Raw genomic sequence first — 15,638 nt, forward strand, 5'->3', positions numbered from 1 at the left:
AGCAGAATAGTGTAGAATGGTGTGGAATAAATAGAATGGAGTAGAATGGAGTCAAATAGAGACAAAAAGAGTAGAGAAGAGTCGAATAGAGCAGAATAGGGCCGAAAGAGGCGGAATTGAGCAGAATCGAAGCAATTCAAGCCAAACGAACCGAATAGAGCCAAATGGAATAGAATCGAGCTGATTCAAGCTTAATCACGTCGAATCCCGTTCAATGCATCCAATGCAATCCAAACGTCTAGATTAGAGAAGGGGAGAGGAGGGTGGAATAGAATAGAGTAGAGTAGACTAGAAGAGATTAGAACAGAATAGAAGGAATAGAATAGAGTAGAAAAGAGTAGGGTCGAATAGACTCGAATAGAGTCGATTAGAGACGAATAGGCCAAATAGAGACGAATAGAGAAAACAGAGCTGAATGGAGCCGAATCGAGACGTAAAGGAGCCCTATAGAGCCGATTCGCACCTAATCCAGCTGAATCAAGCAGAATCACGCCGACTGTCACTGAATAGCGTCGAATCACGTCGAATCACGTCGAATCGCATCAAATCACATCGTTTTGTGTCGGACCGGGTCGAATCGCTTCGTATCGCATCGGATTGCATCGAATGTCGTCGAATCACGACGAATCACGCCCCATCACGTCCAATAACTTCGAATTGCGTCCAATCTCCTAGAATTCTGCTGAATCACGTCGAATCGTATGGAATCTCGCCTAATCTCTTTGAATCCCGTCAAATGCCTTCGAACCTTGTCGAATCCCCTCAAATCCTGTCCAATCGCGTCGAAGTGAATCGAATTGAATCAAATAGATTCAAGTAGGGTGGGTTTGGGTGGGGTGCAGTAGGGTTGGGTAGGGTAGGATAGAACAGAGTCCAACAGAATAGGAGAGAACGGAACAGAAGAGAAAGAATCCAGCAGAATAGAATAGAGTAGAAAAGAGTCAGATAGTGCAGAACATAGCCGAATTGAGGCGAATGGAGACAAAACAAGATGAATCGCGTTGAATCGCTTCGAATCGGGTCAAATCGAATCCATTCGAATAGATTAGGGTAGGGAAGGGTAGACGAGAATAGTGCAGAATGGTGTGGAATGGATTAGAACGGAGCCGACTAGAGACGAATGGAGTAGAAAAGAGTCGAATAGAGCATAGTTGGGCCGAATAGGGCCAAAGAGGGCCTAATCGAGCAGAATCCAGCAGAATCGATGCCATTGGAGCTGAATGGAGCCAAATGGAGCCCAATCGAACCGACTCGAAGCGAATTGATCTGATTCAAGCCTAATCGGGTCGAATGGCGTGAAAATGCGATGACTCGAACAGAATCAAAGATTAGAGAAGGGGAGGGGAGCGGCTGGGAGGGTAGAACAGAATAGAATAGAACAGTACATAATAGAAGGAAGAGAAGATAGCACAGTACGGTAGAGCAGAGAAGAGTAGAGTCGAATAGAGTGAAATAGTGCAGAATAGAGCTGAATAGAGCCAATTCTAGCCGAATCGAGCCCAATGGAAACAAAACGTGATGAATCGCGTCGAATAGCGTCCAATCGAATCCATTAGAATAGATTAGAGTAGGGTAGGGTAGGGTAGAACAGAATAGAGTAGAATGGAGTCGAATGGAGTTGCATAGAGAAAACTAGAGTAGAAAAGAGTCGAATCGAGCCGAATAAGGCTGAACCAAGTCGAATTGAGTTGAAACAAGCTGAATCGAAGCGATTCAAGCTGAATCGAGCTGATGGTGCCGAATGAGCCGATTCAAGCCTCATTGCGTCCAATCACATTGAAATGCTTTGAATCGAATCCAATTGAATAGATTCGAAAAGGTTAGGGTAGGGTGGTTTTTGCTAGGGTAGACTAGGGTAGACGAAAGTAGACTAGAGTAGAGTAGACAAGAGAAGTCTAGAGTAGTAGCCTAGACAAGACAGCTGGACTAGTCAGACTAGTGGTATAGATCAGTAGGCTAGACAACTAGCCTTGAAGAGTACCCTTGGCCTGACAAGTACCCTAAATTCTGAATCTGAACTAGTCCCCTTGCCTTAACTAGTATCCTGAACTAGTAGCCTTGTCTGAACTAGTACCCTTAACTAGTAGCCTTGCCTTAAGTAATAGTCTTAATGTCTGCCCTTGCCTTACCAGTACCCTGAACTAGTAGCCCTGCCTTAACTAGTACCCTGGCCTTCACCAGTAGCCTTCACTAGTACCCTGGCCTTCACTAGTAGCCTTGCCTCAACTAGTACCCTTCACTAGTACCCTCGCATGAACTAGTTGTCTTAACTAGTACCTGGCCTTCTCAGTCCCCATAAGTCCTACCCTGGCCTTAACCAGCTGCCTTAACTGGTACCCTGGTCTTAACTCGTAGTATTCACTTGTACCCTTGAATCCACTGGTAGCCTAAACTAGTCGTCTTGCCTTAAGTAGTAGCCTTCACTTGGACCTTGCCTGAACTAGTATCCTTAACTAGTACCTGTGCCTTAACTAGTACTCTTAACTAGTACAGCGGCCATAACGAATAGCCCGAACTAGTAGCCTTGTCTGAATTAGTACCTGGAACTGGTAGCCTTGCTTTAAGTAATAGTCTTAACGTCTGCCCTTGCCTTCCTAGTACCCTTAACTAGTGGCCAAGCCTTCACTACTACCCCTAACTAGTAGCCTTGCCTTAACTAGTAGCCTTGCCTTAACCAGTTGCCTTAACTAGGACCCTGGCCTTAACTAGAAGTATCAACTTGTAAACTTGCATCAGAGTAGCCTTAACTAGGACTCTTGCCTTAAGTAGTGGGCTGAACTAGTACTCGTGCCTTAGCTAGTACTCTTAACTAGTACAGTGCCCCTAACTCGTATCCTGAACTAGTAGCCTTCTCTTAACTAGTACCCTTACCTAGTAGCCTTGCCTTCACTGGTACCCTGGCCTTCTCCAGTAGCCTTAACTCAGACCCTGGCCTTCACTGGCAGCCTTTAGTAGTACCCTTAACTAGTACCCTCGCATTCACTAGTAGTCTGAACTAGTACCCTGGCCGTATCAGTACCCAGAACTACTACCCTTGCCGTAACCAGTTGCCTTAAGTAGTACCCTGGCCTTAACTAGTAGTATTCACTTGTATTCTTGCATCAACTAGTAGCCTTAACTAGGACTCTTGCCTTAAGCAGTGGCCTGAATTTGTACCTTGCCTTAACTAGCAGCCTTAACTAGCACCCGTGCCTTTACTAGTACTCTTAACTAGTACAGTGCCCCTAACTAGTCTCCTGAACTGGTAGCCTTGTCCTAACTAGTACCCTTAACCAGGAGCCTTGCCTTAAGGAATAGTCTTAATGGCTACCCTTGCCTCAACAAGTCCCCTTAACTAGTACCCTTGCATTAACTAGTAGTCTTAACTAGTAGCCTGGCCTTATCAGTACCCATAACTACTACCCTTGCCTTAACCAGTTGCCTTAACTAGCACCCTGGACTTAGCCAGTAGTATTCACATGTACCCTTGCATCGACTAGTAGACAACACTAGTACTCTTGCCTGAAGTAGTGGCCTAAACTCGTTCCTTGCCTTCCTAGTAGCCTTAACTAGTACTCTTAACTAGTACAGTGGCCCTACCTAGTATTCTGAACTAGAAGCCTTGTGGTAAATAGTACCCTTAACGAGTCGCCTTGCCTTAAGGAACAGTCTTAACGTCTACCCTTGCCTTACTAGTCCTCTTAACTAGTAGCCAAACCTTAACTAGTACCCTGAAGTAGTAGCCTTGAATGGACTAGTAGCCCAGCCTTAACTAGTACCCTGGCCGTCACTAGGACCCTTGCCTCAACTAGTACCCTGGCATTAACTAGTAGTCTTAACTAGTACCCTGGCCTTATCGCTACCCATAGCTACTACCCTTGCCTTGACCAGTTGCCTTAACTAGTACCCTGGCCTGAATTAGTAGTATGAACTTGTACCCTTGCATCAACTAGTAGCCTAAACTAATACGCTTGCCTGAAGTAGTAGCCTTCACTTGTACCTTGCCTTCCTAGTAGCCTTAACTAGTACCCGTCCATGAACTAGTACTCTTAACTAGTACAGTGGCCCTAACTAGTAGCCTGAACTAGTCCCCTTGCCTTCGGTAGTCCCTTTTCCAAACTAGTACCCTTCTTGAGTACCCCTTTTTTTATGGAGTAGGGTATGGTCCAGTAGGGTGTCATAAGGTAGGGTAGCATACGGTAGAACAGAGAAAACAGAATCCAATAGAATAGAAGAGGATAAGTCAGGATAGCTTAGTTTCGTGCACGGTATGGTAGAGTAGCATAGGAAGGAATAGAGAAAAGAGAAAACGAGAATCCAATACAACAGAATCGAAAAGAACAGACTAGATGAGGAAAGACTAGGGCGGGATAGGGTTCTGTCGAATAGAAGAGCGTAGAATGGTGTGGAATGGAGTCAAATGCAGTCAAACCGAGATGAATAGACTAGAAAAGAGTTGAATCGAGCGGAATAGCACCGAATAGGGACATATAGGGCTGAGTGGAGCCCAATCGAGCCCAATCGAGCCCGATCAAGTCAAATCGACCAGATTCGAGCTGAATGGAGCCGAATGGAGCTGGAATGAGCCAAATAGAGACACAGAAAATGAGCCAAGCTAGATCGAGCCAAATCGCACCTAATCACATCCTATTGCAGCGAATCCCGTCGAAGTCCATCCAATCCCACCAAAACCCATTGAATCTCATGAAATCTCACCGAATCCCGTCCAATTGTGTCCAATCGGGTCGAATCGAATGCAATCGAATTCAATAGAACAGCTTAGAGTAGTGTAGGTTAGGCTGGGATTCAATAGGGTAGGGCACAGAGGAATAGACTAGAGAAGCATAGAGTAGAAGAGAAGAGAATACAAAGAGTAGAATGGAGTAGAGTGGAGTAGAGTAGAATAGTCAGAGTCGAGTAGTGCAGAATAGAGATGAATAGATCCAATTCGAGCTGAATCGAGTCGAATGGAGAGGAAATGAGACAAATCTCCATGAATCGAATAGATTAGAGTAGAGTAGGGTGGGGGAGAAGAGAATAGAATAGTGTAGAATGGAGCCGAACAGAGTAGAATGGTGTGGAATGGAGTCGAATGGAGCCAAATAGAGACGAATAAAGTAGAAAAGAGTTGAATAGAGCTGAAGAGGGCCGGATACGTTTGGATCGAGCCTAATGATGCTGAATCGAGCAGAATCGAGCCAAATTGACCCGATTCAAGCCAAATTGAGCTAAATCAAGCCAATTCAAGCCTAATCCCATGGAATCGCCTTGAAAGGCATTGAATCGAATCGAATCGATTAGAGTAGAGGAGGGTAGAGTAGGAGGGGTTAGACTAGAACAGAACAGAACACAAGAGAAAGAATCGAATAGAATGAAGTAGAGACGAGTACAGTAGAATAGAGTCCAATAGAGTTGAATAGAGCCAAACAGAGCTGAATGCAGCCAAATCCACCAAATTCGAGGTGAATCGAGAAGAATCATGTCGAATCGCGTTGAAAAGTGTCGAATCCAATCCAATAGTTTAGTGTAGGGCAGGTAAGATGAGGGGAGGGGAGGGTAGAAAAGAATAGATTAGAATAGACCAGAAAGAATAGAGAAGAGTAGACTAGAGTCAAATCGAGTCAAATCCTGCCGAAATGAGCCGAATAGAGAGGAAAAGGGCCAAGTCCAACCGAATCGAGTTGAATTCGCACAAAAAGGAGCTGATTCGAGCCGATAGGACCTGAATCAGGTCGAATCCCGTTCAAGTCTGTTGAATAGAATAGAACAGATTGCAGTAGGCTAAGTTAGAGTAGGGTAGGATAGACCAAAATGCAGTAGAACAGAACAGAACAGGATAGAAGAGAACTGAAAGACTAGAATAGGGTCGAGTAGTGCAGAGTCTAGAAGAATAGAGTTGAATATTGGCGACTAGAGCAAAATAGAGCCCAAAAGACCCAACGTGATAGAAATCAAGATGAATGGCGCCGAATCCCGCGGAATCATGCTGGATCGCGTCGAATCCCGTTGAATTGCATTGAATCCCATCCATTCAAGTCCAATCCAATCGAATCGATTAGAATAGACTAGAGAAGGGTAGAGTACAAGACAATAGAATAGAGAAGAATACAGTCGGATGGAGTAGAATGGTGTAGAATGGAGTTGAAAAGAGATAATAGAGTTGAGTAGACTCATAGAGCCATATAGAGTTGAATAGAGCCTATTCAAGCTGAATAGAACTGACCAGGGCGAAATGGAGCCGATTAGAACTGAATCGAACCGATGAGAGCCCAAGAGGGATGAATGGAGTGCAACGGAGCCGATTGGAGCCGAATCGCATCGAAATGCGTGGAATCGAATCCAGTGGAATAGATTAGAGTAGGGTTGGTTAAAATAGAGTAGAAGAGAATTGAACACAGTAAAAGAGAATAAAAAGAATACAAGAGAATCGAGTCCAAAAGGTTAGAGCAGAGCAGAATAGTGTAGAGTAGAACAGAGTCGAATAGAGTCGAAGCGAGCCAAATGGAGAAGAAACAAGGCAAATCGCGTTGAATCCCCTCGAACCAATTCCAGTCAATTAGGGTAGGGTAGAGTAAAACAGTGTTGAGTGGAGTAGAATGCTGTGCAACGCAATCGAATGGAGTCGAAAGGAGTAGAAGAGAGCCGAATAGAGCCGAATAGTGCTGAAGAGGGCCGAAGAGGGCCGAATCGAGCTGAATTGAGCTGAATTGAGCCAAATCCAGTAAATCGAGCCTAATGGAGCCTAATCCAGTTGAATCGACACTCTTCGAGCCAAATGGAGCCGAATGGACATGAATCGAACCAATTCGACCTGAATCGTGTCCAAATTCATGGAATCGAATTGAACAGATTAGAGTAGGGGAGGTTCGGGTATGGCAGGGTGGAATAAAGTAGAGTAGCATAGAATAAAACAGAAGAGAATAGAAGAGAACAGAACAATACAGAACGAATACAGAAAACAGTAGGCTAGAGTAGCGTAGAGGGAAACAGAGTAGAGTAGAATAGATTCGAACGGAGCTAAATAGAGCCAAACTGAGCCGAATCGTGTCCAAATGGGTTGAATCCAATCCAATCCAATGGATTAGAATAGAGTAGAGTTGGGTAGCATAGGGTAGGGTAGAATAGAGTAGACTAGAACAGAACAGAATAGGAAGAAGAAAGAAAATAGAGAAGAGTAGATTAGAGTACGATAGAGTAGGCTAGTGTATAATAGGGTAGACTCGAATACAGCTGAATAGAGCCGAATGGAGTCGAAATGAGAGGAATCACGTCTAATCGATTCGAGTAAATTAGAGTGGTGTAGGCTAGAGTAGAGCAGAATAGTGTAGAATGGTGTGGAATAAATAGAATGGAGTAGAATGGAGTCAAATAGAGACAAAAAGAGTAGAGAAGAGTCGAATAGAGCAGAATAGGGCCGAAAGAGGCGGAATTGAGCAGAATCGAAGCAATTCAAGCCAAACGAACCGAATAGAGCCAAATGGAATAGAATCGAGCTGATTCAAGCTTAATCACGTCGAATCCCGTTCAATGCATCCAATGCAATCCAAACGTCTAGATTAGAGAAGGGGAGAGGAGGGTGGAATAGAATAGAGTAGAGTAGACTAGAAGAGATTAGAACAGAATAGAAGGAATAGAATAGAGTAGAAAAGAGTAGGGTCGAATAGACTCGAATAGAGTCGATTAGAGACGAATAGGCCAAATAGAGACGAATAGAGAAAACAGAGCTGAATGGAGCCGAATCGAGACGTAAAGGAGCCCTATAGAGCCGATTCGCACCTAATCCAGCTGAATCAAGCAGAATCACGCCGACTGTCACTGAATAGCGTCGAATCACGTCGAATCGCATCAAATCACATCGTTTTGTGTCGGACCGGGTCGAATCGCTTCGTATCGCATCGGATTGCATCGAATGTCGTCGAATCACGACGAATCACGCCCCATCACGTCCAATAACTTCGAATTGCGTCCAATCTCCTAGAATTCTGCTGAATCACGTCGAATCGTATGGAATCTCGCCTAATCTCTTTGAATCCCGTCAAATGCCTTCGAACCTTGTCGAATCCCCTCAAATCCTGTCCAATCGCGTCGAAGTGAATCGAATTGAATCAAATAGATTCAAGTAGGGTGGGTTTGGGTGGGGTGCAGTAGGGTTGGGTAGGGTAGGATAGAACAGAGTCCAACAGAATAGGAGAGAACAGAACAGAAGAGAAAGAATCCAGCAGAATAGAATAGAGTAGAAAAGAGTCAGATAGTGCAGAACATAGCCGAATTGAGGCGAATGGAGACAAAACAAGATGAATCGCGTTGAATCGCTTCGAATCGGGTCAAATCGAATCCATTCGAATAGATTAGGGTAGGGAAGGGTAGACGAGAATAGAGGAGAATAGTGCAGAATGGTGTGGAATGGATTAGAACGGAGCCGACTAGAGACGAATGGAGTAGAAAAGAGTCGAATAGAGCATAGTTGGGCCGAATAGGGCCAAAGAGGGCCTAATCGAGCAGAATCCAGCAGAATCGATGCCATTGGAGCTGAATGGAGCCAAATGGAGCCCAATCGAACCGACTCGAAGCGAATTGATCTGATTCAAGCCTAATCGGGTCGAATGGCGTGAAAATGCGATGACTCGAACAGAATCAAAGATTAGAGAAGGGGAGGGGAGCGGCTGGGAGGGTAGAACAGAATAGAATAGAACAGTACATAATAGAAGGAAGAGAAGATAGCACAGTACGGTAGAGCAGAGAAGAGTAGAGTCGAATAGAGTGAAATAGTGCAGAATAGAGCTGAATAGAGCCAATTCTAGCCGAATCGAGCCCAATGGAAACAAAACGTGATGAATCGCGTCGAATAGCGTCCAATCGAATCCATTAGAATAGATTAGAGTAGGGTAGGGTAGGGTAGAACAGAATAGAGTAGAATGGAGTCGAATGGAGTTGCATAGAGAAAACTAGAGTAGAAAAGAGTCGAATCGAGCCGAATAAGGCTGAACCAAGTCGAATTGAGTTGAAACAAGCTGAATCGAAGCGATTCAAGCTGAATCGAGCTGATGGTGCCGAATGAGCCGATTCAAGCCTCATTGCGTCCAATCACATTGAAATGCTTTGAATCGAATCCAATTGAATAGATTCGAAAAGGTTAGGGTAGGGTGGTTTTTGCTAGGGTAGACTAGGGTAGACGAAAGTAGACTAGAGTAGAGTAGACAAGAGAAGTCTAGAGTAGTAGCCTAGACAAGACAGCTGGACTAGTCAGACTAGTGGTATAGATCAGTAGGCTAGACAACTAGCCTTGAAGAGTACCCTTGCCCTGACAAGTACCCTAAATTCTGAATCTGAACTAGTCCCCTTGCCTTAACTAGTATCCTGAACTAGTAGCCTTGTCTGAACTAGTACCCTTAACTAGTAGCCTTGCCTTAAGTAATAGTCTTAATGTCTGCCCTTGCCTTACCAGTACCCTGAACTAGTAGCCCTGCCTTAACTAGTACCCTGGCCTTCACCAGTAGCCTTCACTAGTACCCTGGCCTTCACTAGTAGCCTTGCCTCAACTAGTACCCTTCACTAGTACCCTCGCATGAACTAGTTGTCTTAACTAGTACCTGGCCTTCTCAGTCCCCATAAGTCCTACCCTGGCCTTAACCAGCTGCCTTAACTGGTACCCTGGTCTTAACTCGTAGTATTCACTTGTACCCTTGAATCCACTGGTAGCCTAAACTAGTCGTCTTGCCTTAAGTAGTAGCCTTCACTTGGACCTTGCCTGAACTAGTATCCTTAACTAGTACCTGTGCCTTAACTAGTACTCTTAACTAGTACAGCGGCCATAACGAATAGCCCGAACTAGTAGCCTTGTCTGAATTAGTACCCGGAACTGGTAGCCTTGCTTTAAGTAATAGTCTTAACGTCTGCCCTTGCCTTCCTAGTACCCTTAACTAGTGGCCAAGCCTTCACTACTACCCCTAACTAGTAGCCTTGCCTTAACTAGTAGCCTTGCCTTAACCAGTTGCCTTAACTAGGACCCTGGCCTTAACTAGAAGTATCAACTTGTAAACTTGCATCAGAGTAGCCTTAACTAGGACTCTTGCCTTAAGTAGTGGGCTGAACTAGTACTCGTGCCTTAGCTAGTACTCTTAACTAGTACAGTGCCCCTAACTCGTATCCTGAACTAGTAGCCTTCTCTTAACTAGTACCCTTACCTAGTAGCCTTGCCTTCACTGGTACCCTGGCCTTCTCCAGTAGCCTTAACTCAGACCCTGGCCTTCACTGGCAGCCTTTAGTAGTACCCTTAACTAGTACCCTCGCATTCACTAGTAGTCTGAACTAGTACCCTGGCCGTATCAGTACCCAGAACTACTACCCTTGCCGTAACCAGTTGCCTTAAGTAGTACCCTGGCCTTAACTAGTAGTATTCACTTGTATTCTTGCATCAACTAGTAGCCTTAACTAGGACTCTTGCCTTAAGCAGTGGCCTGAATTTGTACCTTGCCTTAACTAGCAGCCTTAACTAGCACCCGTGCCTTTACTAGTACTCTTAACTAGTACAGTGCCCCTAACTAGTCTCCTGAACTGGTAGCCTTGTCCTAACTAGTACCCTTAACCAGGAGCCTTGCCTTAAGGAATAGTCTTAATGGCTACCCTTGCCTCAACAAGTCCCCTTAACTAGTACCCTTGCATTAACTAGTAGTCTTAACTAGTAGCCTGGCCTTATCAGTACCCATAACTACTACCCTTGCCTTAACCAGTTGCCTTAACTAGCACCCTGGACTTAGCCAGTAGTATTCACATGTACCCTTGCATCGACTAGTAGACAACACTAGTACTCTTGCCTGAAGTAGTGGCCTAAACTCGTTCCTTGCCTTCCTAGTAGCCTTAACTAGTACTCTTAACTAGTACAGTGGCCCTACCTAGTATTCTGAACTAGAAGCCTTGTGGTAAATAGTACCCTTAACGAGTCGCCTTGCCTTAAGGAACAGTCTTAACGTCTACCCTTGCCTTACTAGTCCTCTTAACTAGTAGCCAAACCTTAACTAGTACCCTGAAGTAGTAGCCTTGAATGGACTAGTAGCCCAGCCTTAACTAGTACCCTGGCCGTCACTAGGACCCTTGCCTCAACTAGTACCCTGGCATTAACTAGTAGTCTTAACTAGTACCCTGGCCTTATCGCTACCCATAGCTACTACCCTTGCCTTGACCAGTTGCCTTAACTAGTACCCTGGCCTGAATTAGTAGTATGAACTTGTACCCTTGCATCAACTAGTAGCCTAAACTAATACGCTTGCCTGAAGTAGTAGCCTTCACTTGTACCTTGCCTTCCTAGTAGCCTTAACTAGTACCCGTCCATGAACTAGTACTCTTAACTAGTACAGTGGCCCTAACTAGTAGCCTGAACTAGTCCCCTTGCCTTCGGTAGTCCCTTTTCCAAACTAGTACCCTTCTTGAGTACCCCTTTTTTTATGGAGTAGGGTATGGTCCAGTAGGGTGTCATAAGGTAGGGTAGCATACGGTAGAACAGAGAAAACAGAATCCAATAGAATAGAAGAGGATAAGTCAGGATAGCTTAGTTTCGTGCACGGTATGGTAGAGTAGCATAGGAAGGAATAGAGAAAAGAGAAAACGAGAATCCAATACAACAGAATCGAAAAGAACAGACTAGATGAGGAAAGACTAGGGCGGGATAGGGTTCTGTCGAATAGAAGAGCGTAGAATGGTGTGGAATGGAGTCAAATGCAGTCAAACCGAGATGAATAGACTAGAAAAGAGTTGAATCGAGCGGAATAGCACCGAATAGGGACATATAGGGCTGAGTGGAGCCCAATCGAGCCCAATCGAGCCCGATCAAGTCAAATCGACCAGATTCGAGCTGAATGGAGCCGAATGGAGCTGGAATGAGCCAAATAGAGACACAGAAAATGAGCCAAGCTAGATCGAGCCAAATCGCACCTAATCACATCCTATTGCAGCGAATCCCGTCGAAGTCCATCCAATCCCACCAAAACCCATTGAATCTCATGAAATCTCACCGAATCCCGTCCAATTGTGTCCAATCGGGTCGAATCGAATGCAATCGAATTCAATAGAACAGCTTAGAGTAGTGTAGGTTAGGCTGGGATTCAATAGGGTAGGGCACAGAGGAATAGACTAGAGAAGCATAGAGTAGAAGAGAAGAGAATACAAAGAGTAGAATGGAGTAGAGTGGAGTAGAGTAGAATAGTCAGAGTCGAGTAGTGCAGAATAGAGATGAATAGATCCAATTCGAGCTGAATCGAGTCGAATGGAGAGGAAATGAGACAAATCTCCATGAATCGAATAGATTAGAGTAGAGTAGGGTGGGGGAGAAGAGAATAGAATAGTGTAGAATGGAGCCGAACAGAGTAGAATGGTGTGGAATGGAGTCGAATGGAGCCAAATAGAGACGAATAAAGTAGAAAAGAGTTGAATAGAGCTGAAGAGGGCCGGATACGTTTGGATCGAGCCTAATGATGCTGAATCGAGCAGAATCGAGCCAAATTGACCCGATTCAAGCCAAATTGAGCTAAATCAAGCCAATTCAAGCCTAATCCCATGGAATCGCCTTGAAAGGCATTGAATCGAATCGAATCGATTAGAGTAGAGGAGGGTAGAGTAGGAGGGGTTAGACTAGAACAGAACAGAACACAAGAGAAAGAATCGAATAGAATGAAGTAGAGACGAGTACAGTAGAATAGAGTCCAATAGAGTTGAATAGAGCCAAACAGAGCTGAATGCAGCCAAATCCACCAAATTCGAGGTGAATCGAGAAGAATCATGTCGAATCGCGTTGAAAAGTGTCGAATCCAATCCAATAGTTTAGTGTAGGGCAGGTAAGATGAGGGGAGGGGAGGGTAGAAAAGAATAGATTAGAATAGACCAGAAAGAATAGAGAAGAGTAGACTAGAGTCAAATCGAGTCAAATCCTGCCGAAATGAGCCGAATAGAGAGGAAAAGGGCCAAGTCCAACCGAATCGAGTTGAATTCGCACAAAAAGGAGCTGATTCGAGCCGATAGGACCTGAATCAGGTCGAATCCCGTTCAAGTCTGTTGAATAGAATAGAACAGATTGCAGTAGGCTAAGTTAGAGTAGGGTAGGATAGACCAAAATGCAGTAGAACAGAACAGAACAGGATAGAAGAGAACTGAAAGACTAGAATAGGGTCGAGTAGTGCAGAGTCTAGAAGAATAGAGTTGAATATTGGCGACTAGAGCAAAATAGAGCCCAAAAGACCCAACGTGATAGAAATCAAGATGAATGGCGCCGAATCCCGCGGAATCATGCTGGATCGCGTCGAATCCCGTTGAATTGCATTGAATCCCATCCATTCAAGTCCAATCGAATCGATTAGAATAGACTAGAGAAGGGTAGAGTACAAGACAATAGAATAGAGAAGAATACAGTCGGATGGAGTAGAATGGTGTAGAATGGAGTTGAAAAGAGATAATAGAGTTGAGTAGACTCATAGAGCCATATAGAGTTGAATAGAGCCTATTCAAGCTGAATAGAACTGACCAGGGCGAAATGGAGCCGATTAGAACTGAATCGAACCGATGAGAGCCCAAGAGGGATGAATGGAGTGCAACGGAGCCGATTGGAGCCGAATCGCATCGAAATGCGTGGAATCGAATCCAGTGGAATAGATTAGAGTAGGGTTGGTTAAAATAGAGTAGAAGAGAATTGAACACAGTAAAAGAGAATAAAAAGAATACAAGAGAATCGAGTCCAAAAGGTTAGAGCAGAGCAGAATAGTGTAGAGTAGAACAGAGTCGAATAGAGTCGAAGCGAGCCAAATGGAGAAGAAACAAGGCAAATCGCGTTGAATCCCCTCGAACCAATTCCAGTCAATTAGGGTAGGGTAGAGTAAAACAGTGTTGAGTGGAGTAGAATGCTGTGCAACGCAATCGAATGGAGTCGAAAGGAGTAGAAGAGAGCCGAATAGAGCCGAATAGTGCTGAAGAGGGCCGAAGAGGGCCGAATCGAGCTGAATTGAGCTGAATTGAGCCAAATCCAGTAAATCGAGCCTAATGGAGCCTAATCCAGTTGAATCGACACTCTTCGAGCCAAATGGAGCCGAATGGACATGAATCGAACCAATTCGACCTGAATCGTGTCCAAATTCATGGAATCGAATTGAACAGATTAGAGTAGGGGAGGTTCGGGTATGGCAGGGTGGAATAAAGTAGAGTAGCATAGAATAAAACAGAAGAGAATAGAAGAGAACAGAACAATACAGAACGAATACAGAAAACAGTAGGCTAGAGTAGCGTAGAGGGAAACAGAGTAGAGTAGAATAGATTCGAACGGAGCTAAATAGAGCCAAACTGAGCCGAATCGTGTCCAAATGGGTTGAATCCAATCCAATCCAATGGATTAGAATAGAGTAGAGTTGGGTAGCATAGGGTAGGGTAGAATAGAGTAGACTAGAACAGAACAGAATAGGAAGAAGAAAGAAAATAGAGAAGAGTAGATTAGAGTACGATAGAGTAGGCTAGTGTATAATAGGGTAGACTCGAATACAGCTGAATAGAGCCGAATGGAGTCGAAATGAGAGGAATCACGTCTAATCGATTCGAGTAAATTAGAGTGGTGTAGGCTAGAGTAGAGCAGAATAGTGTAGAATGGTGTGGAATAAATAGAATGGAGTAGAATGGAGTCAAATAGAGACAAAAAGAGTAGAGAAGAGTCGAATAGAGCAGAATAGGGCCGAAAGAGGCGGAATTGAGCAGAATCGAAGCAATTCAAGCCAAACGAACCGAATAGAGCCAAATGGAATAGAATCGAGCTGATTCAAGCTTAATCACGTCGAATCCCGTTCAATGCATCCAATGCAATCCAAACGTCTAGATTAGAGAAGGGGAGAGGAGGGTGGAATAGAATAGAGTAGAGTAGACTAGAAGAGATTAGAACAGAATAGAAGGAATAGAATAGAGTAGAAAAGAGTAGGGTCGAATAGACTCGAATAGAGTCGATTAGAGACGAATAGGCCAAATAGAGACGAATAGAGAAAACAGAGCTGAATGGAGCCGAATCGAGACGTAAAGGAGCCCTATAGAGCCGATTCGCACCTAATCCAGCTGAATCAAGCAGAATCACGCCGACTGGCACTGAATAGCGTCGAATCACGTCGAATCGCATCAAATCACATCGTTTTGTGTCGGACCGGGTCGAATCGCTTCGTATCGCATCGGATTGCATCGAATGTCGTCGAATCACGACGAATCACGCCCCATCACGTCCAATAACTTCGAATTGCGTCCAATCTCCTAGAATTCTGCTGAATCACGTCGAATCGTATGGAATCTCGCCTAATCTCTTTGAATCCCGTCAAATGCCTTCGAACCTTGTCGAATCCCCTCAAATCCTGTCCAATCGCGTCGAAGTGAATCGAATTGAATCAAATAGATTCAAGTAGGGTGGGTTTGGGTGGGGTGCAGTAGGGTTGGGTAGGGTAGGATAGAACAGAGTCCAACAGAATAGGAGAGAACAGAACAGAAGAGAAAGAATCCAGCAGAATAGAATAGAGTAGAAAAGAGTCAGATAGTGCAGAACATAGCCGAATTGAGGCGAATGGAGACAAAACAAGATGAATCGCGTTGAATCGCTTCGAATCGGGTCAAATCGAATCCATTCGAATAGATTAGGGTAGGGAAGGGTAGACGAG

Source organism: Loxodonta africana, chromosome 20 (assembly GCF_030014295.1).
Source record: "Loxodonta africana isolate mLoxAfr1 chromosome 20, mLoxAfr1.hap2, whole genome shotgun sequence".
NCBI classification, from domain to species: Eukaryota; Metazoa; Chordata; class Mammalia; order Proboscidea; family Elephantidae; genus Loxodonta; species Loxodonta africana.